General features: G+C 47.2%; 1 long non-coding RNA gene across 1 annotated transcript; it reads left to right on the forward strand.

The window, feature by feature from the left end:
* The first annotated feature begins 849 nt into the window (after positions 1-849).
* LOC138068913 (uncharacterized) lies at positions 850-6,810 on the forward strand. Its single transcript, XR_011143771.1, has 3 exons — positions 850-955; positions 4,944-5,009; positions 6,441-6,810. It is a non-coding gene; the product is annotated as an uncharacterized lncRNA (long non-coding RNA).
* Positions 6,811-22,459: the final 15,649 nt, after the last annotated feature.

The following is a 22,459-nucleotide window of genomic DNA, read 5'->3' on the forward strand; positions in this document are numbered from 1 at the left end:
TTTCCTGTACCTCACATTACTGTTGTACAGTTGAACTGTATTTAAATTCCACAGTGCTGGAGGTGCAGGCCCGGTCTGTGGGAGAACTGAGGCATCCTTTGGCTGTGCTTATCCCTGTACGTTGATTCTAGAGGAAGACTAGGAGTCATGCCTCCCTCCTTACAGGCATCAATTATTCCCTAGAGAGGATTTGGGAAAAATCTCGTTTGCCTTGCCTGTTTTCCCCATGAGCAACCTCGTTTCACTGAATTGGAAGCAGGTGAAAGGTTTCATAAATGTGGCTTCTTCAGAGGCCCCAGCAGAGTGCCCATGCACATGCTTACATTGATTCCTCTCTGACAAAATGTTTTAGGCTTCAGTGGGACTCACTTATGTCTTCAAAGGGAGAAGTGTTGCATGTGCTTCCTCGTTCACTGTGAAGGGCCTTTCTCTTGGCAGTGCTACAGGTAGGTGGCACAGGCACTCCAGGACTCAAATCCCTGTCCTTTGCTCCAGCATGTGAGCACAGCTGCATCAAAAAATAGTGAAATTCATCCCTTCTAAACAGTACGGTTCGGATTCGGTTGTTAATGCAGTTGCTAAGTGACAGCGTTTCAGGGATCCCGTTGGTCTGTATTCCGTCTACTCCAAGGTAGCTGAAAGCTTTATCCACAGGAGCAGACTGTTACAGCATGTTTCAGCTCTGAGCTTTGCTCTCAGTTGTGTATCATGTTGTTCTGATAGTGTTTATCAGTAGCGTTTTCTCTCTTTGTTCCTCTGTAGCAGTTACACGCAGAGCTGGGTTCCCCTGGGGTTTTCCACCCGTGCAGAGCTGGAGATCCATTGCACTCTGTTTCTGTGCTACTGACTGTACAGTTAAAACATAAAATATAAATGTTCATCTTCCACGTAATCTGCAACAGGTCCTTCGAGGTCTGCAGAGATGATCTTTGGCTGGAGGCTAATTGAAAGCAAGGTAAGGAAGGAGCCAAGCAGTGCAAAAATGCACTGTCAGCTGGCTCGGGTCAGGCTATTGCTTTGATTATAGATAATGTGTTAGTATTATTCATTATTCTTTAGTTGCATTGCCTTGGAGCCTGTGAGCCCTGCTCACGCTATCATATTATGCAACGCATAAAAAAAAAAAAAAAAAAGCAGTCTCTGTCCCAGAGAAATAAATGAAAGACAGCTCAGAAACTTCAGGTACATAAATTAAGCAGAGATGCCTAGCACTAACAGGAAGAAAGCTAGAGTACCAGATGCTAAAGAAAACGTCAAAGTTGGCAAGGCTGAGAGCAGATTGATTTCTCACAAAGCAAATCATGGTTAGGGAGACTTTGTGGTTTGCTATTTCTTATCTTGGTTTCCTGTTGGGACCATCACGTCACTTTCTTTTTTTGTGATTTTTCCCTTCTTCCTTGCCCACCCCTCTTCCCTCCCCAGCCCTTGCTGGTCTCCAGAGGGTAACCCCACCCAATGGATGGAGAAAATGCCTCTCTGGACACTGAGAGGGATTTAGTTCATGTGCCCTGCATGCAGTGATCTGGCTCTGGCTGTGAGATGCCCCAGCATTAGTGGTAAAGTGGACAAACCCTCCTATTTCGCTTAGAAATCCCACGTATGTTGTCCAGCTCACCAAGGTGGGCAGATTTAGGGCTCTCCCGTTACGCAGGGAATATCTACGAGCGTCACCCAGGCTCGAAGCCTCGCACAGTGGGGGCTGCAGCGGGGCTGGGAGCTCAGGGAACCGTGGGGCACAGGCTGCGAAACGCTCCTGAAGAGACTCAGTTTGGTTCACGAGCCCGGTCCCAGATGGCTCCCGCTGGCAGCTGAAGGACATTTCCAATTGGCTTGTCAGACTTGGTTTTTCCCCCTGAGGCTGCCCTGGTCTGTGTCCCTCTGCGCCTAGAGGGAGAGCTGGGCTCGCTCCTCCGCTGCCCGAGTCACCAGGCTGGCTCTGAAACTTGCTGAGTGGGACTGCGGTGGAGGATTTTTGCAGGGGCTCCAGTTCGGGGCAGGATTTTAGCAGGTGTTCAGGTCTCCCTGAGGCCAGTTTCCGGCGGTCTGAAAGCAGCCTTTCAGCGTTACTGGTGATGACATTGGATGAGAAAACATTTCTTTTAAACACAGTCGTTTCTTCAAAGCATGATGTGAAAAGCAAGAAGTCCTTCTCAAACTAGAATTTGCTTCCTAGAGTAGAGCACCGAAAACTAATGAAAGCCAGATGCCTCAGCCTGTCCCAGGGACAGGAAAGGGAAAAAAAGCCGACCTCAGCAGCCGGTGAATCTACAATTACAGGAACCTGCTCCTGGACCCGGGGTCTTCCAAGGAACAGAGGAGTCAGGGAGGGCATGTGAGTGTAACACCGAAAGCACGTATGCAGGGAGTGGAGGGACTTTTACTGCTGACGCCAAGCGAAGCAGCTCCCGGGGCTAGTCTACCTCCTGGATTTGCCCTGGGAAGACGGATGTTGAAAGCTGCTTCAGGGCACCCAGGTTTCCGGTGCACAAAACAAAGCCTCGACAATTCTGCAAATCTGGCCCGAAGGCCAGTTCTTGCAAAGTTGTGTAGGAGTTTAGTGTCCTTACTGGATGGAGACTGCAAAGAGGAACTTGGCAGTGACGAGCTGTACAACGGCTGTCAAAGACAAGCCAACCTCTGCCATTTGTTGTGCTCCGCCTCTGCGTTCTGGCGCTGGTGCATGAGACAGCGAGAGGTTAGGCTCCCTTGGCGTATTCAGAGCACCGTCATACCCCTCTGCATCACCGCTCCATGCCGCGGCTCCTGTGAGTGTCATGGGAGAAGAAGTGGGAGTTGCACGTTTGTAGATGGAGATAAATAAGCATGACAGAAATGAGCCTGAAGCACTTCTTTCTAAGGGGCCAAGGTCACAGTGTTAAGTGCATGTATGTATGAATATATGTATCAAGTAGGTGTGCGTATGCATACAGTGTGTCTGTGTGCCTATATACCCACACAGAGATACATATACGGCCTGGAAAATACCTGAAAGGCCAATGAATACTGGTGTGTTGGACCAAGAGAAGCAATACCTCCCTTTCTGCAGCCTCCCGTAGCACAGCCTTCATCTGCCAACCCCAATGGCAAGAAGGCAAGGGGAAAGTAAAGGGGATCTGGAGGAGCTCAGCAAGGCTGAGCTTCCTCTGTTTCAAATTGAAATTAAGGAAACTTGGAGGCTTGAAGCCCATTTTTCATGAACCTTTCATTTGAACTGACTCCCAGAAGCCCTGAAATCATACAAGCCATGCTCACCAGCCATGTTCCTCAGCCTACATATAAACCTCAGACCCTGGATTTTGTCCAGTCCTGCTGCTTTTTCTGGGTGGGGCTGAAACACTGATTTCCTGTGTCAGAAAAGCTAATCTCTTCCTGGGAATGGTCAAAATAGTACTGACCAATGTACACCTTCTGTTAAGAAGAAGAGAGAAACAAGCCTTGCTAGCTCCAGGTTTTGCAAGTAGGTGCAGACACTGGAGAATAATATTCAGTAATGAAGGACTGATAAGGACTTTGCTTCAGCCACTTAATTGTTGTTTGACTGATACAGAGTTGAGGCATTTCTGCTCTGGTGTCCTGGTTCAGACCAAAGAGAGGTGCCAGATCCGGTTGGCCACGTCCCTGTGTGCTCTGGGCCCGGTAATACTCCCGACGGGGGAATGAGCACAGCGCTTTGGCGCGGGCAGGAGAAGTGGGGGAGAGTCTCTGCGAATACCTCCGCCTTTTCTACAGAGCTCTCTCATCAACACCATCCTGTGCTCAGCTGTCACATTTGGATTAATGATTGATCCGTGCCAACACTGCACAGGTCCTCCTCTAAATGGCACATCAGCCCAGTAGACACATGTATTTTATTAGCAATGCAAGTCTAGCACAGCAAGCATCTCTTCATCATATATGCTTCAGCCAAGTTATTATAGCATAGTTTCCGCTTACTAGCAATTAACTCAGTCTTTCCTATTCAACAACGAGAAACATTACATTCACAGATAAGCTGTTACAGAGTTTAGAAGTCCCAGAAACTTAGTGTGACAAAACATTTTTTTCTTTCATTTAAACATTTCCTGCTTATGAATAGAAAATATTTCAGAAATGTTCAATTAACAGTTTGTTTACCTCTCCGCTTTTTTTTCCCCTCATCTCTCCTAAATACAATGCGAGGTGCTTTCACACCTGCCATGTTCCAATGATTTTGAAATTAAACAAAAGGTGATTAGTTATTGATGGGAATCTGACAAAGCTTCTCTGTACATCTATTTTTTGCCATTTCTGTCACAAGTGATGTAGCAACTTCAGATGCTGTTTTTTATGGAGAGGTGAAATGTAACTGAGCATGTCATGGAAAACTCTCGTGTATACCCTTGTATGCAAGGTTTGAGGGCTACAAAAAATAAGAGTAGGAGGGGGAAGGTCTGGTAGGACCTAAGTCAGAACACCTTCCTTTGTCTTATATATTACCAGAAAAGTCACTGGAGCTGATGCCTGGATTTAATGTCAATTTTTTAAAGGCTTGACTCAGGGTCCATCACTTCCCTCGCCCAGTATCTTGCCCAGCCCTGGTATCTGTCTAGCTTTATTATTGTTGGAATCAGCAGAGTTAGTGCAGACGGTGAAGTTAATCATCAAAACCACAAATCAAATGAGGAGCTATTGAGGGAAAGGAGGGTTGAAGACGGTTAGGTTTCCTCCAGCTTTGCAGCCACCCTTCAAGGCAGCAGCTCAGTGGCATCCCCCCCTGTCAGGGGTGCGTACGTGAGGCTCTGACGAGGCTACTCAGGTTGCACAGCCACAGCGATATCAAAAGTGTACTGGCCTTCTTGGCCCGGGCTAAACGGGAAGGGAAAAGTCCCTTAGGTGTGGGTCTGCTGATGGGGCAGGCCCTATTTATTCACGTCACAGGTTCGAATGCAAAGTCTTTGCAGCAAGGACTGTTTTCTGTCCAGCAGCTGTGCCCAGAACAACAGGAGAGGATGTCAGTGGGAGCCTCCAGAGCTGCTGCAGCGTAAATACCGGTCAGTCACTAGTAGATAATGTTTCCTGTCTCTAGCTTTTAAGAGATCCTCATGGGCCAAGTGAAGGGAAATGTCCCTGTCTGTTTTACTGGTTGCGGTCTCCCATTCAGGCAGGTATAACAGCAAAGTGCCTGTTCGCTGCTCCGTCGGCTCTGGACGCTCTCCAGATGCCATCAGGGAAATCTGGCGGCTCCTGAAAAAGAAAATAACAAGCCCAGGAAGTCTCTTCTGAGTGATTACTAACTATCCCACACCTTGGGAAACCAGTGCTATCTGTAGCTCTGCCCTAAGGAAACTAGGTAGTGACTGGATAACGGTCAGTTCTGGGCGCGATGGCCTGGCACAGCAAGACAGGGGAGCTGGGAGGAAGGAAATGAAGTCAGCCCTGTGAGCCACAGCAGATGCACACTCACGCTTTGCTACGGGCTCGTTACCCTCGGACCACGCGGTGCCGCGACCTGCAGCTACAGCTGCTGTGGGGCTTCCGAAGTTGGTGAGGATCCGGCTTCTTCCCGAAGCTCCCTCTCAGCCCCGAGGCAGCTCTTTCCCCAGGGCACAGCGTGGAGCTGCAATGGCTAGATGAGAAATACCGAAGTCCGCCTGCTCTGCCAGTCACAGCAGTGTCAGAGCGCGGTGACTTCACTGCTCGCTTGTACGGGCTGGTGCGGTCCCCCCCAGGTTCTCAAGGTGGCTCATGGAAGGCCGAAGTTTGATACGTTGGGTGGGTAAAGATTACGGAAAATGTTTGCATTGTTTATCAGGACATGAAAAGTCATGGGGTTTGGAGGATGTATTTCACCCAGTTCAACCAGTAAGTAGTTGCTTAATACAGCTTACTGCTGGGACAACCAAATCACAGCCCTAGGGCGAAGGGAGGAAAAGATCCTGTTCTCGCAGGTCTCCTGGCAGCAGCCCCGGCGCCATCCCCAACTGCTGCTTGCTCCAAGGCGGACGCAGGGCCGGGGCGGCCCCAGCTGCGACCCTGCACGGCCGGGCCGAGGAGGGAGAGGCGCGCTGAGGCCTGGAGCAGGGTCAGGGGAGTTGCTGGCACCAGCAGACGGGGTGAAAGAGATGGAGCGTGGCCTTTTCACGACTTTTGGTAGCAGTGATGAAAGCGTTTGAAAAGTGGGAAGGAGAGGAGCAGAGCAGATACAGCTGTTGGGTAGGAGGCCAAAGCAGAAGGAGGCAAGACAAAGGGAAGACCACTGCTAGGAGGCTCATGCAGCCAAGCCAGCTGCAGCTCTCCGCTTTGTTTTATTGATTTTTATCCTAACAAACAATTAAGCTGATCTATTTATTTTTTTGATGTTTCTCTTGTACTGAGTCATTTCCTTGGGGCTGGAGGGGAGGGTTAGCATTTTTCTCAAAGCCTTAAAAAGCTTTGGGTTGAGGAGTCTTTGTTTGTTTGTATGTTTTCTTTGAATGAAACAGCTACCTTACCAAAATAACTGGACAACAAAAGCCGGAGGTGAGCACCCCCTCAACTTTGGGCAGCGTCGCTCTTTGCTCACCCAAGCGGGCGACCGTATCGCGTGACCGAGCAGCGTCCCATCTCGAGAAAAGGATGATACCAGCCAAAGCCTCAGAGGGGCCGAATGCCTTTCGCCACACCTACCCCGAGCTGCTGATGCCTTTTCCAGCTCCCGCGCGTCACTTGGGTCAGCGCAGCGTGCCTGGCTGCTCGGCAGCGCACCGACCTTTCGCCTGCTTTGCACAGCGAAACGCGCTGCTTTGGCAGTGGTTTCCCGCTTAGTAAGCCACATGCCTTTGCAGTGTAGTGTACTTAGGGCAAAGCTGGCTATCGTCCCCAAAGCCTCAGTGTTAGTAAGCGCTGTTGGTCTGGGGAAGCCTGGGGAGAAATAGCGGCAAGTCTGGATCTTTTGAGCTACAGAGGTAAAGCTGTAAGTACAACATTTTAGCTAGATGTTTGACTATAAGAGTGGACATCCACAATGAAGCTAATTTGCTAGACATTAGAGCATAAGTAAAATGAAAGAAGCAAGGGAGCTGTTGGCCTCAGAGCCGCGCACACGCGTGCTGCAGCACGCACTGGCAACTAAGAGACGCGCTGGCATTTTGGAAATAAATAGCAGTCAACCACCTAGCAGGGGGGAAGCCACACCACCTCCAAAGCTCCCGAGCACCAGCCTCACTCCTCCGTCCTGCATGTGGGTTGGGGCCAGGCAAACCCCCGGCCACAGTGGAACGAACAGCAAAAACTTCCCTTGACATCAATGGGGCGCGGATTCAGCTCACGGCCTTTTCTGTTTGTTTGTTACTCACGTCCTGCTGTGTTTAGCTTCCAGAGTGTCTTACGCAGTTTCTCAATGGATAAGGCTAGTTAAGGAAGAAAATCGTAATGCCTACGCTTTCAGAGTTATTGCTCGTAGGTCATGTGGCTGGCGTGAGAGAGAGTGTTACTTTGGGGGTAATTAAGCTGGAAATCAAACGGAGTCAGTGCAGTTGCTTCAGAACCAGAGAGATTTATTTCACTGCAATATATTTAGCCCGTTATCCTCCCTAAACGCTATGCCATTCAGCTAGTGGCTGGAGGAAAGACAGTTTTCAAAGATGTGATCGTTGACCCAGTGAGCATGGCAGTCCTAGGAAACGCTGGGGCATGCATGAGCAGGACTTGATTCTGCCTCTGCCTCTACTTTCTCAGCTTTCTTTTATGCTGCTGATGCTTTCTAGGGCCCTTAGCACTGCACTAAGTGCAATAACACCTGGAATGAAGTGCTGTTCTGAAGCTCTAACTCTTGGAAGTCAACAAGCATGTAGCCAGAACCAGGCGCTTGTAAAAGGTAGCCTGCCTGTTGAAAACAGCTTGATTTCCTACTCGTGGCAGACTACATTAACACTTTCTTAGCTAAATTTGTGGGAAAGGGGTGTTCAAATTTTAAAGCAGAAGGAAGTGAGAGAATACTGGTGACGAATTTCCTCCAGTAACAACGTCAAGTAGGTCATCTTCCTCATACATTGTTTGTTTTGCTGATTAGTCTTTAGGTAGATATTCGTATATCAACTGTTATTTTCCACTGTGAATTGTGGTTTTTTGTCCAGCAGCAAGTCCAGTTTCCAGGGCAATTGGGAAGCCAACTCCTTTCAAACTACGCAAAAGATGAACTGTATTTCCTGCAACTTTAATGTCTCTAATGTTACTGATTGAGTAATAGCCGGACACAACAGTGTCTTTTGTAAGGAAATATGCCAACAGTTGTTGCTTCGAAGTGAATAAAACTTACTTTTTAGAAAAAAAAATGTGTTTTGAATGATTTGAAGCTGCAATAACAGGCCTTTCCAATCACAGCTTACCCTTTGCAACAACAGGATGCATTCCCCTATTTAAACAAGTAATAATATTAGTTTCAGTCGCTACACATGCTCCACTTCTGTTGGGGGTATTGCACAGATAATTAATTCACTGCATATTTACAGATTTTATATACAGTATTTCTTAATACCGTCTGTATAAAGAAAATATATCTTTTCAATAAACTAGCATGATCTGTTTATTGGCTGTATGAGCTACAGCAAAATTAAGGAAAGCACACTGAAAGCTTGCATTGCTCTGTTAGTGTTAGCAAAGCCATGTATATTTAGAGTCTCAGTGCTTCTGACTTCTGGTCAGAAAGTTTAATGTCCCAAAACGTTCATCCTGGTGGTTCAGGACCTTTCACCTACACACTCCCAGTTACGTAAGAGGCAATTACTGGGAGCAATGGCAAGATTTAGCCTAAAGACTTCTGTATTTGCCCCCCGTTAATGACCTACTGGGGTTCTGCCATCTTCCAAAACATAAGCATAGCAGACTACTACTGATGTCTTGTCACTACTTCCTTACTTATATTAAGAGTTTATTTCATGGTTGACTTCCCATCTTGCCAGGCTAATTTCCTCCTGTCGAGCTGTACTAATGAATAGAGATCAGATCCTGAGCGCTCCGTCTTCCTGGGGAAAAAGTGCAGAAACTCAGCTGAAATCAGTGGAGCTCCTCTGCTTCGACCCCGGCCTGGGATCCACGTCTGCCTTCAGGTAAGTGCGCCAGGGTTTTCTTTCCATCCGGCAGCTGCTGCTGCTGCTGAGACCCTCCTAGAAGCAATTAACACTTCAGTCATCTCTATATTTCAGAGATGCGTTTCCTCTCGTAATGTTGAAGCAATAAGATGTGACAGGCAGTGCCCGATGCCTGCGTCGTCTCATGTCTCTGGACTATGAGGCTGTAATGAGAGCCGGGAGCTTCCCTCCTGACTTGGGGAAGGCTGGATCTCTGCACAGCGCATTTACGGAGGTGCTGGGGAAGGAACGGCGTATCAAAGCCACTGACAGCTATTTGACTTGCACATGTAAATCAAGGCTGTGCTGTAATCTTTCCCTATATTTTCTTATAGGGAAATATGTATACTCATATATATGCACATATATATGTCAGTGAAGGGTTTTTAAACAGAAAACTATCAATATTTTCAGATCTGGACTTCCATTTGTTGCCTGAAGTCAGACTGAATACCAAATCTGCCAGCACACCCAAGCATTTTAACCTTTTCTTGCAGAGCTGTCCTCTGCTAGGAAGAGGCAGGGGGTGTTATGCCACTCTAAGGCCAAGGGCCAAAACGCCTTGTCACTGTGAATCTGGAGCCTCCTTCAGTCCAGCGAACTGAAGTAGTAATAAAACCATGATGAGAACGCACCACGCTTTGCCTCGATGCCAACAGTTGTAAGGGTAACTGGCTCTAACTAAATAGTGCGCACAAAGGGAAAAAAGACTCAAGGGAAACCTCATCTGGACTTCACCTTTCATCCTCTCGCCACGTGACGTTAGGTTCGCTGAACACTGAGCAGAAGCAGTGTTTAGCTCCTTTGTCATTCACGCCCCTGCTTGCTCCTTTGGCCAGATCTGTCACTGTGGTTAACTGACCTGGTTTCACCGATTTCCGTGAAGATCAGCCAAGTCTCACAAGCTGGAGAAGTGGGTCACGGTGCATTGCTTGCACCGGAGCTTTGGGAGGAGACCTACCCATCCTCTCGTCACGCCGGACCTTTCCGCTGACACAGGAACTGGCATTCTTCACCTCCCTGGAGTAAGACTGGCTTTAGTTGGAGGAAGGCCTGTGACTGGTGTGAGGAAAAGGAGGGCCTGGTAACTTGAAATCTATGTGATCCGTGCGTAAATTAGTTCAAGTAAGTTTAACTCGGGATTTGCTTTGTTTGAAAACCTCTAGACATAACACAAAAACAGCAGATTGTAACCCCCCAACAAGGGGGTTACTGCCAAGTGGATGCGCTGCATCAAGCGCTTACAAGAAACAAATGTATCTGAGATGGAGAAATAATCCTTCTGTTAAAAATTACCACAAACAAAACTGCAAATGTTGCCATAACGGTGGAAGTTTGAACTGTGACAGAGTGGAATTTCCACTCCTCAAAAAAATTGCCTTTTTGCCAAAATTGGGAAGCAGAAAGCTTTCTTGTTTAAAAAACAAAGCAAAACAAAACAAAACAAAACCAAACAATAGTCAGGGGGTCTACCATTTAAATCCACTTTCTTTTTAGATCAGGTTAAAATTATGCTTGAAGTTGTATTTATTAAGCTAAACGATCACCCCTGAAAAGACCTAGTCTGGAAAATCAGGGCAATAACTTAATGCATATGGACAGTTTTATTCATTTCAATGGAACTATTGGACTGTTTCAAGTTAAACATCAGATTAAGTTTAACTTTATCAGTTCAGAGCCAAAATCTGTCCAATTTCTGTAAGAAATAAAGAATCCCATTTCAGTACAACTAAAGAAGCAAGCTGTAACTTTAAATAGTTTCCCTTTCGAAATATAGATAGTAATAGTAACTTGTGAAAATAGATCCCTCCCAGGCTGGACCACAAAGTTACTCGGAGATAAAAAACAAAAATCAGGTACTGGTGTTTACCATATTACCCCCATATTCTAGTGCAACACTATTCCCTAGAGTACGGTTGGCAGTATTTTTTTTTTAAGTATAGCATGAAGGACAGCCCAAAAGGGTTTTTTTTTTTTTTGCTCCATTCCCTCTGAGGGACCGATGCAAGAAGACGAAAACAGTGCTTCACATGGAAGGTTTTCCCACGTCCTTCTGAACTTGTCAGACCTTCCTCTCAGCTTTTCAGCTCTGCAACGCTTTTCCTGCAAGCTGGTGGTGGCCGTGGTTGGACTTCAAAGAAATGTGTAAGTGGAGCAACAGATACGCAGAGGTATGTACCGTTCCTGGTTCACCCATTCAGCAGTGCCTTCACAAACGAACATAACTTCAGTGTCAATACGAAGTTAGCGAGCCACTGGCCCAGGATGCCGCTCTGGCATTTGGTTCAGTTACTGAAAGCCTTGTTGATGCGAATCAGGCTGATAGTCCGAGGGAAGCAGATGTTTGCTCTTCTTAACTGGAACATAAAGATGAATAGTCGGCCTGGCCGCTCCTCTGAAGGGCTGCGAGGTGCCACCTCCTATGGCATTTGTAGGATCCAGGTCTCTGCTTTAATCTGCTGACAGGTCTTGTGTGAGGCAAATTCCCTTCTGTTATTAAAAAAAAAAAGTTAAAGTAGTGATAAACTCTGGTCCTTATCGTCATGGAAGGATAAGAAATGTGTACTAGCCGTGTTATGGGTCTTAGCAAATTGTGACCGCCACATAATTGTACTAATTATCCCCTTGTTACACAGAGGACTCATACGTGAAGGCCAAGGCAGCCAAACATATGCTTTGAATTTTATCTCCTGTACAAACCTCTAATCTTTCCTCAGGAAATTACCATCACCAATATCTTGGGGTTAATTTTTAAAACCTCAAGGCTCCAACCAAAATAAACTGATCATTTATTTTCTTTCTTATAAATGTGCTTATTGTTACCTCATTAACCATTTAGCATCCTGGTGGGTTATCGCAACGAACTGTGCTTGGCAGAATCTCGGGGTTGTAGCCCCTGAAGGAAAACGTCATTGCTTTCATTATCTGATATATTTTGGTTAGCAGAGATTTAAAAGAAGCAATAACAGACCCTTAATAAGATATGTTTGGCAAGAAGATACAAAATAACTATTAAGCTGGCTTACATCTGTTTCCTTTTTCATTCACTTTGCCTTATCTAGATGTGTACTTAACATTAATCTGCTATCACACTGACTTGGATTATTTTGTTTCTGGGTTTAGCCTCCACATCACTGTCATTTAATTTCCCAAGTAGCACTTCACCAGCAAATAATGAGCATCTTTTTACCTACATACCCATTTACCTGCAATTAATGTGACTAGCAGCATATCTCTTAAATCTCACTGCCAGACAAAGGTACGAAGAATGACTAAACTAGCTCCATTCAGTTCCATGTTGCTAGGTAGTTCATCTACTTAGAGTTTGCTAATTATATGTAAAACAGTACAAGATTTTGGAAGATCTGGTGCAAATCCGTGGAATGCTATATGCACTTTAAAAACTAGCTTTCAAGTAAGCACATTTCTCCTAAATTACCTCATATATAACAGCGGGTGTCACACAGCAGGTTCAGCAAAAAGGAGAAAAAAGTCATTTTTTTTTATCAGATGGTAAGTAATATTTATTTTTTTCTGCTGATAGGAGTCAAAAAGGAGAGAAATAATTTCATTTCTTCAGGGAAATATGAGCATCTGCTTCTGCAAATCATTTTTCAGTGTTCAGGCGTAGAGCGCTGACTCTTGGGGTGCGGGTTGGGGTAGGCTTGACATTTTTGCCCCTCAGCAGTGGCACCCGTTGCCCACCCATGGCCAAGTTCACATGTTCTCAGGGAGACCTTCTCGACCAGCCTGGCTGGCCAACAGCTGGGGCAGTGTCTGTCATCTACAGAAAGAAAAGGGTCTGAAAATAAGATTATTAAGTGCTTCATAAGAAACAAGACTGACCTGAGCATGGTCCCTGCACTCAGCACTGTGTTTGTTTGCGACTCTGTACGCGCAGAGCATGTTGGCTGTGTTAGAATCAGAGAAAAGCACCCCCATAAAGACAAGTGTGGCATTCTGCATGTTGGTAAGGATAATCCACCCCAAAAACATGGGGTAAAGAGCCCACTGGGCTAGCAGCACTGAAAAGGTACGGGAGATTGCAGAGGTAGAGAGTCAGCAGTGTTATGCAACTGTAAAAAAAAAAGGGGGGAGGTGGAAGGCCAACATCATACTGGGATAGATCAATGACAGTGCAGTCTATAAGCTGCGAGATCATCCTTCTACTCTAGGCAGCATAAGTATGGCCACAGCTGGAGTACCATGCCCAGCTTGGGGCTATGCACTTCAGAACAGCTGATGGTCAGCTGGAGAGGCAAAGAACAGGAATGATCCAGAAACATGAGCTACAGAGAAAAGTTGAAGGAACTGGGGCTAATCAGAAATCATGACTAAAAAAAGATACTGGTGAATAAGGAAATAGCTTCTATGAAGAAGAGAACAGACTATTCTCAATGTCCACTGTAGGTAGGAAAGGCAGTGGTGGGCTGAAATCACAGAAAGAAACACAAGTTAGATATGAAGAAAAAAGATGTCCACGAATGGGGACACAATGGAATATGGTGCCAGATGCTGCTTCATTACAAGCGTCTAAGAACAAGTTAACAAACTTTTGTTCGGAAAGGCATGGGTTTGCCTCCAGGCAGGACAGGGAGACTTCCCAGGAAGCCATGCGGTTCTATTTCTTATGTGTATGTGCTTTAATGAAATTGTATTGCTTTTTTAGACAGTAGGGACCAAATGGCCGGAAGCTTATTTCTAGGAAACTTTCCCTAGACTGAGAACCTCAGGATTTGACCTTTTGTAAACCACATGAACAGGCACTGTCTGGGCATTCAGTTTGCCAGCAAAAATGACTGTGAGACAGCACAAGGGAACTCTCCGTTCAGTGTCCCCTCTTCATTTCTGTGTTCCTCAGAATTTCTCCTTGAGCCAAAAACATCCGATATTTGGTTTTAACTAACGGCAATAGTTGGAGGGGGTTAGTGAGGAACAGAGCCAGGATGTGTTTTTTCTGCTGCCTCATATCACTTCTCTGGCAGAGCACCTCTGTCCATCCACTTATTCCGCAAAAAGTTGCTTCTTCCCTTGATCCCACGTGCCCAACCTGTTCAGGCTGTCCCGCTTAGGTCTGGGGCAGACAGCAGATTCTTGCTGCCTTGCTGCCGTTGCTGTAGGAGGCATAGTGTCACTGGTGCATAGTGACAGGTAAAGTACCCGCCACCAGTGAACAGGGAACACGTTCCCCAGCTCAGTTCCCTGATCCCTCGGACACCAGTAAAAGCATGTTTCCAGAAGAACAGGTTTTGTCCTGACTTTCTGTGGAAAGAAGGGGAAACAGTAGCTTAAAGAGGAGGGAGGAGCAGGGAGTGCTTGAGAGTTGGGCTGCCTGGTTCCTAGCCTCAAATGCACACTTCAGGAGAAAACATGTGACCCGGTTTTCAGATTTGCATCTTTTTTAGTGAGTCCGGGAATGGTGGTTTTATTGTGTATAATTTGAGAAAACTGAGTTTGAGTGATGTTGAGAGGAAATAATCGATAACCCTCCCATTACAAATAAAATCCAACCCTCACCCTTTTATGCTTGTACTTCGTAAAAATGAAAGTGAAACTGATTACCACAGGTTTATTCCGGCTGAAGAATATGGTTGAAAGCTCGGATGTGAACACTGTCTTCAGCTGAGTGATGGCTGGAAGTGTTCACATGCTTTAATAAAGCATTGCTGAATTGTAACAAATAGCAGCATACATAAGCCTAAACGTACCTTCCTTATTTTATTACATGACTGGAACTCATGAATGGAAGCCTGAACTTTATCTCCACTGACCTTGAAAACTTCCTGGAGGTCTATGAAAACTTCCTGGAGGTTTATGATGAAATGACACATATTCTTTTTGGTGATTTCTGGGAAATGACAAAGAAAAAAAACCTACACTTAATTTTGATGTTTTCAGAAGACAGTGCAATATCTGATCATCACTTCTACATCACTGCGAAAGGATTTGGAAGTACTCTAGTTTTGTTCTTTCAGCGTACATGGGATTTGGCAGTTGTCTGCAGATACAGAGATTGAGATCCTATACATGACAGCATCTCCCCTATATATTTTCACAGATGTAACCACATTAACAGTAATTCTGACTCTTGCTGATAAATTAGATCATCCTAATAGATGAATTACTGTGATGTGTGTCTACACTTCAGTCACATTAGAGACTGTGTAGAAGCATAGACTTATACACCCTAGCTTTTAATCTTCAGAATTGGTGTAGCTATAGCAGCATAGAGCTCTGGCTCTGTCTTCTGCCATACTAAGTGCACGGATGGAGTGGATTGTGAACCAGCTGCTCTCTGTAGGTCACCAAGGCTGATGCGCACCCCTCTGGAAGCCAGAACTCCCGGTAAGGACCCCGGGCATATCAGCAGGATGAGATTTCTCACCAAGGAACAGGATGGGTGAGCAACAGGATGGGTGAGCAAGGACATGAATGCAAAGAGAAATACACCTATGTCAGTGCTCTCAGTGGGAGCTAATTTGCCTTTTGCTCAAGTATTTGGAGACTACAAAGTAGATAAAGTGGTTTTGATTTCTACAGTCACTATTCCTTATTTACTTCTATGAGTTTTCTCTTTTTTTCTCTCTCTCTCATGCACTGTCTTCTTATCCATGTCTTAATATTTTTCATACTCCTTGTCCAGTTCTTCCAACTTCATCGCAGTTCTTCCCAATGCAGCTATGCAGATTTACAACCCCTTTCATGTCCCATGACACTGCTTGCACTCCCAGGACAAAAATCAGCCTTTTATTGCCAGGTTGTGCAGCCATCCTCCTCACCACTCCTGAATGACTCTAAACTGCCACTTCCTTGAGCACCAAACTAGATCAAGATTTATTAAACCCTAAACCCCCTGTTTGAATCATCTATGGCCTCAGGCTGTAGGAACTAAGGCAAATGCATACTGCTTTTTTGTAAAGGCACAGTAAATCATAATACAGGGCACATCGCCCCAAGCATTCCTAAACTATCTTGTCCTGTGTCAGCAAGATGCCTTAAGACTCTCTATAGAGCTCTTGCTGCTCCATTTTCCTTCCCTCTGCTCCCACCCTGTGCATCTCAATACAGTGAGAGGATTTTGTCCTTAATTGAAATTCCTTTCGTCAGCCCAGATATAGCCTGAACAAAGATACTGACATGAAAAAGCAGTCAAGAACATATCTTTAAAATGTCAGTTTGCCAGTGACAAGCATAAAATGCAGTCGCTGCAAATCAAGACTCTAAACCCTCATTGTATATCACATAGCTGCCGCTTCCCCCCCCCATCCCTCCCATAAGTTTTGATGTTTGTACATCTTTGTTTTCCCTTCCGCATTCTTCTCATGCTGTGTTCATAGCAAATGGGAGGATAGCTGGGTCTTGATTAAACGCTTGCAAACCTCAGCAAAAACTCTTTTAAACTCTGAACAGCATCATTTATCTTAGACTCCTACCTCTGGAAGAAATCGCTCGTGCAAACTCTTGTGGTTCTTCTATTTTTCCCTTTTGATTCATTCTGGTAAAGTAATTGATGCACTTTTGTCCATATAAACCCACAAGTTTAACATTAAATGGGTTTACATAGCAGGAAACTGGTATGATCTTACTCAATTGTAGAGTAAAAGAAAAAAGAAATGAAAGTTCTTTCCACTGGCACAATGTAGGGAAGGATACACCCAACAGAAAAAACATTGGTATGGGCCATTCCCTGAAGGCTATATTTAGCTTGCTTACCATAGGTGCCTAATTTAGGTGTTACATCTCGAAGTCTTGGCTGCACAGACACCATGGTCTGGTGACCTGGCAGCTTGAGCAACCGGAAACATCCCCCACCCTCTCGAGGCCACACTAAGTGCCAGGACCAGCTTGAGCTGCTGCAGAGCTGGCTGCCCTGTCGGACTGCCCCAGGGCCTGCTTTGTTTATGGCAGTGTCTTGGAAAGCAGCACAGCCTGCTGCTGCCAACAGGGAGGCTGATCTCTGTGGGGTGGAGGACCCGTCACGTCCCAGGAGGAGCAGTCACTACCCTGACTCTCCCTTCCTCCTGGCAGCAGAAGGAGCAGCAAGTCCAGCCCTCCGGGGCCGTCTGGCTCTCCGTGCCTGCTCCATCCCTTCCTCTACCTTTCTGCCTTCTCTGCCGCTGGTCTGCTGGGGGCAGCAGCAGTAAATCATACATACCTCTCTGAGAAACCTACAACCGGCTCTACATTTCTAAAGAGCTGCTCACTTTTAGTAACTTAAGTCAAAGTTATTCATGCTTTTTTATTACTCTTTATTAATGCCTAGAATTTTAGCTGTGAAGCTTAAAAATAAAAAGATCAAGAACCTAAATCTACTTACAAGACTAAAGATAAGCAGATGGAAGAATATATGGAAACAATCAGACACTGCTGGCTCGAGTGCGTAATATAGCTCTCACCTTCAACTCCCACTTCCCTATCAGCATTGGCTGCATTACAGTCTTTTTCTTGAAGAGAACGCCTCTCCAGTACATCTCTACTGCTACCATCTCCTCACACTGTGGTTATCACAGCATCCTCTATCCTCTTTTCTGGCTTCTCATGCTGTAGCTGCAAAGGTTTTTTTTTTTTTGGCTCACTTTGACCACATCATCCGTCTTTTTTGATTAACTCCACTGGCTGATGCTGTGCCCCTAGTGCATGAAATACAGCCTTCTTGACTTCATTGACAAGAGGGCTTTCACAGTTTGTCCTTATGCAACTTTTCATCTTCCCTTCAGTAACACGAGTGATATATGTCTCCAATCATCTCTTGGTGCCACCATCTGTTGCCCATGTTTTTCAAGCACACACCTCCATACTACTTCTGATGCTCTTGTGCTTGAGAGGAGGCCTTTCCATTCACAGAACAAAATAATTTTTCTCTTTCAACTCCTTCCTTCCAACACACCGTTGCCAGGAAGCTGCAAAGAACTGGCCAGTGACTTGGTGGAAGAGATCACAGCCGAGCATGCATATTAGTAGCATTTCATTATTTCCCCTACATCTCAGTTTGGTAGACTCCGTTGTGATCTCTTGCCTTACGCTTTGACTGGGGGAGACATTGCCTTTCAGTGATGGTACTGCTTTGATATGTTCTGCAACAGTCCTGGCATATGCAGATACTAACTTACATGAATAGTAAGAAATAACCCTTGTGCTCTTCATGCATTATTTGTCCAGGAAATTATCCGAAATGCACCAAGGAACTTCCTAGTTTGAGTTTGGAGTTTGTAGCCAATCCTGCAACCAGATGACGGTCACACACATACAGGTATTGGATGAGAACTGTTTATCCAGCTGCAACAGTCACAATTGGCAAGAGGTTGCAGGAAGTCAGGTGTGGTTAATGTTTAAGATACATAATCTTCAGTGTGGCTGCCAGGTGTCTTCTTGGCCTCAATATCACGGTCCTTTTGCCTATTTGCCTATTCTTTTGTCTATCTAGTGTTCAGGAAAAGGAAGTGGGATGCTGAGTGTTCTGCCTTCATAACAGGTATGGCAGGACTAGAGGACATGGTGGAAACAATCAAGACATAACTAACCATTATGTGTTCCATTTGTTATATTTACCTTTTTTTGTAGCTATTTGAAGTAGGTTTCCTCTGCTTACCTGAGGCATCTTTCTATGTCCATCACCAATTAATTAAAGGCTGATGGTAAATGTCTCACAGATATACGTTTTCCTGCAGGTTACTTCCCATCTCTTGGGGGGGGGGGGTTGACAATTTGAACAGCTGCTCTGTTATTAAACTTTTTGCATATTCTACCCTTGCAGGTCATTTATTAATTTTCAGTGAAGAAGCAGGGTATTTTATTCAGTCTTAGTGTCATGTTAGTTACAAGGCACAGCAGTAGGGACATCTTTATTTACAGAACATTAAAGAGATGAGCTCTACAGTAATAGGCAGAAATACATGTTTTTCTTGAGCATTTTCACAGTATTTGGTCAAGTGAAAACTATGCAGATGCCTGCTGGCTGAGAAATGAAAAGGAGAAGAAAGAGCAGAGGGAAGTATGGGGGCGGGAGAACAGGGGAAGAGAGAGATGACACCAGACACATACTGCTGGACTGCTGGACTGAAGCAATAGTATCAAGGGGAACACAGAGACAAAAGATCTCAAACAGCCATTCTTCAAATAGCAGTTTCAGATACTGGGCATGAGAAATATTGGCCCACTCCCTGTTTGTTGTCTTTCTGTTCCCACCATAGCTGAGTACTTGGACAGAGTGATGTAGGAAACAGCACAGTAGGCTTTGCACATCATGGAAACATCCTTGTCCTGGGGAAAGTGTCGTATCTTCAGCAGAAGAGGTGGTTGAAGGGAGGAAGGAGCAAGCTAAGAGGAAGTACAGCAGCACAGGACCGTGGTGATGGAAGTGGCTGCAGTGGGCCTTTGGTGGGCTACTGTAATCAGGACAGCTCTGAGACTTCTCTAAAATGTTAGGAGAACAAACTAAGCTCCAGGCAGTGCCAGGGACAGGGCATATGTGAAAGAGGCATAAAGCCATCTGTGCTCAGCTTTCCACAGTGACCCCTCCAGCCTTTGCAGGCTGCAGTACAACCCTCCCAGCATCAGCCTGGATCCTTGGAGGTTCAGCCTGCAGTGGTGGCAGCAGTATTCAGGAACTCCTTTTTCTCACTTCTCCATCCTTCTCATTCCAGCATGATTTCCTTTTCCGTCACTCCTTCTTGCTCCTTCCTTTTTGTTCTCCAGAACTTTGGCAAATGTTAGCTATCTGAGGAGGCACCCATTGTGCAGGAACTATTTTACTGTATGAGAGATGGGGTGAGATTAATGTAAACTACAGAGAATGTATAAGAACAATGAAGAAAATCTAATAATTAATGAGGTTTGCACACACCAGTTCACTCAAGGAATAAATGTCATGACACTTCCCCTTGGATTCAGGGAGGACACTTTAATCTCACTATTATAAACATGACCTAAGGAAGGACCAGGGTGGAGCATGGGAAATGTTGTCCTTTTATTGTCTTCTCTTTGGAGTAGCAATCTACTTACGATATAAGAGCCTTTGCTGTCTGGCTCCAGACGAGTCACACTCCCTCTGAGAGGGTTCTGAGAAACGTTACTTTCAGCTGGTGCTGCATGCCCAACTCCCAGCTCTTATCTTGGTTTCAGTGTGTGCACCAAGAGGGATGCACAGCAAAAGACAGCAATAGCAGCAACACACAGGCTTTTTCCAGATCTCATCAGCTAAATTACTTCTCTGGGTATATCCAGGCATTGTACCATTCTTCTAACAGAGCCTATCAGTAGTGCCTCTTGTAACAACATAGGTGGAGTTCGAGACTGTGATCCTCAAGAAACTTCACTGGGTGTCTCCTTTATATATTCTGTTTTTCCTTTATCCAGATTGTTCTGTTACGTTCTGCAGAGCAGGAGTCACTGGCATCATTTCAGCAGATGTCCAACCAGTCTGTAGGCTGGACACATTGGGTCTGTCTGCCAGCTGAAACAACCCCCTCCAAAGCATCCATAGGCACGATATGCTTCATCACCCTACCTGTTCCCCGGGCTCTGTAACCCTCATAGCTGGATGTGCCTGGTGCCACACGTAATGAGTGGGATATTGTGTGGGACATTCTGTGCATGTCAGAGGCCACGCTTTCAAACTCATTGTAGACATACAGCCTTGAACTTCTCCCTGCGCAGTCAGTGTAGACACAATTACTGCTGACTGAATTAAGCAACTCTACATCTCCCATTGTTAGCAAAACTGAAGTAAAGATTGATGTGGCTGGGGGCTGGTCTCGCGTCTGACATTCTGAAGACAAAGGAGTATCATGCATGATTGACTCTTTTGTATACGTTTTTTGAAATAAATTGCTCAGAATTGACAAACGTTTGTACTAAAAGAGAAGTTAGTTTCAGGCTTGTTACTAATAAAATGACCTCGGCTCAATGTTCCTGTTCAGTTTTTGGAACTGTGCTCCTCACAGGTAACAAGCTGGGTAAAGGACACAATAAAACAATTCCCTAAACGGTGCATGTGCACGGTGTGCTTGGAGACACCACATTGGTTCGAGGTACATGAATTACATGATGATTACAGCTGCATGGGTATAATTGTCCCTATATATGAAGGGATTATGGTGTCTTCAGCAAGCATACAGTGCTGGTCAATTAATTCAAGGGTATAGTTATAACCAATGTTGGTAACAGGCAGCTACATATAAATATGTCCATCCATCTTTTGTCCAGAATCTTTGAAGTTCTGCAGGCTGGAATAACAAACGCGTTCAAAACAACAGAACCACATTCAGGAAACGAGGCTTGTGCAATTGCACCGCACCTCCTGAAACTGCTGCCCAATTCCAGCCCAAGCTAACAAAGACGCCCAGGTGGTCTCCACCGCTCTCAGGTGTGAACGTTTGTAGCACCCCCGGCACCCGGCGAGCCCGGTTCCGGCTGCTACCGACAGAGGAAAAGCTGTATCGCCGCTCTGCCGTGCGGCGCCTGCCCGTCCCTCGCGGGGACCCTCGCGGAGCGGCGCCGCCACCCCGCCCGCTTCCCGAGGGCACCGCCGGGCCGGGCCGCCCGCGCCGCAGCCCCGCCATGCCGGGCCCTGAGGGGCGAGCGCGGCGCGGGCTGCCCGCCGCCCTTCCCGCGGGGTGAGCCCAGCACACCGGGGCTAGCGAGCTAGGGGGCAGCGCCACGGCACCCCGGGGGCGGCGGGGCCGCCGCGAGGAGGGCTGGCGGCCGCTGGAGACGCCTCGCCGCCGCCCTCCACACGGGCGGCGCGAAACGGCCCCCGGCCCCCCTCCTGCCCCCTCAGCGGCTGCCCCCGGCCCCGCCGCGCATGCGCGCGCGCGGGATTTGGGGGGGGGGGTGGCGGGCGGCGGCAGGGGGCGAGCGCGCTCCCGCCGCACGTGACGAGGCGGCGGTGGGGGCTCCCTTAAAGGGCCAGCAGGCGTCGGGTGGGGGGTTCAGCGCGGCTGGGCGCTGCGGCTGGGCTGCTCGGCGCGGGCTAGGGGGCAGCAGCGGGCCGCGGCGGCGGCCGGGGCAAGGCGCTGTGGGCAGCGCCGGGCGCTGGCCGCGTCCCCGCCGGCACCTGCGGCGGGGCGGCCCCGCTCCCGCTCCGCGCCCGTAACCCGGAAGCGGTGCTGTGCGGCGCGAGGAGGGGTGGGGGGGGGGGGTTGGGGGGAGAGCGCCGGGACATGGCCGCTGCCTGCCGCTGCCTGCGCGCCGCCGGCGCGGCCCTGCCCGCGGCCACGCGCGGCTGAGCCTCGACCTTGCCGTCCCCTTGCCCGCCGCGGCGGAGCCGCCGCCGCCGGCTGCTGAGGGTCGCGCTGAGGGGAAGCCCGCTGGGACAGGCGCTGCGTGGCGGCGGTTGGCGGGGCCGGGGCTGCCGGCGGGCTGGGGCCGGCGGCGCTGGGCCTGTGGCGGGGGCA

The sequence above is a fragment of the Struthio camelus genome, chromosome 12, assembly GCF_040807025.1.
Source record: "Struthio camelus isolate bStrCam1 chromosome 12, bStrCam1.hap1, whole genome shotgun sequence".
NCBI classification, from domain to species: domain Eukaryota; kingdom Metazoa; phylum Chordata; class Aves; order Struthioniformes; family Struthionidae; genus Struthio; species Struthio camelus.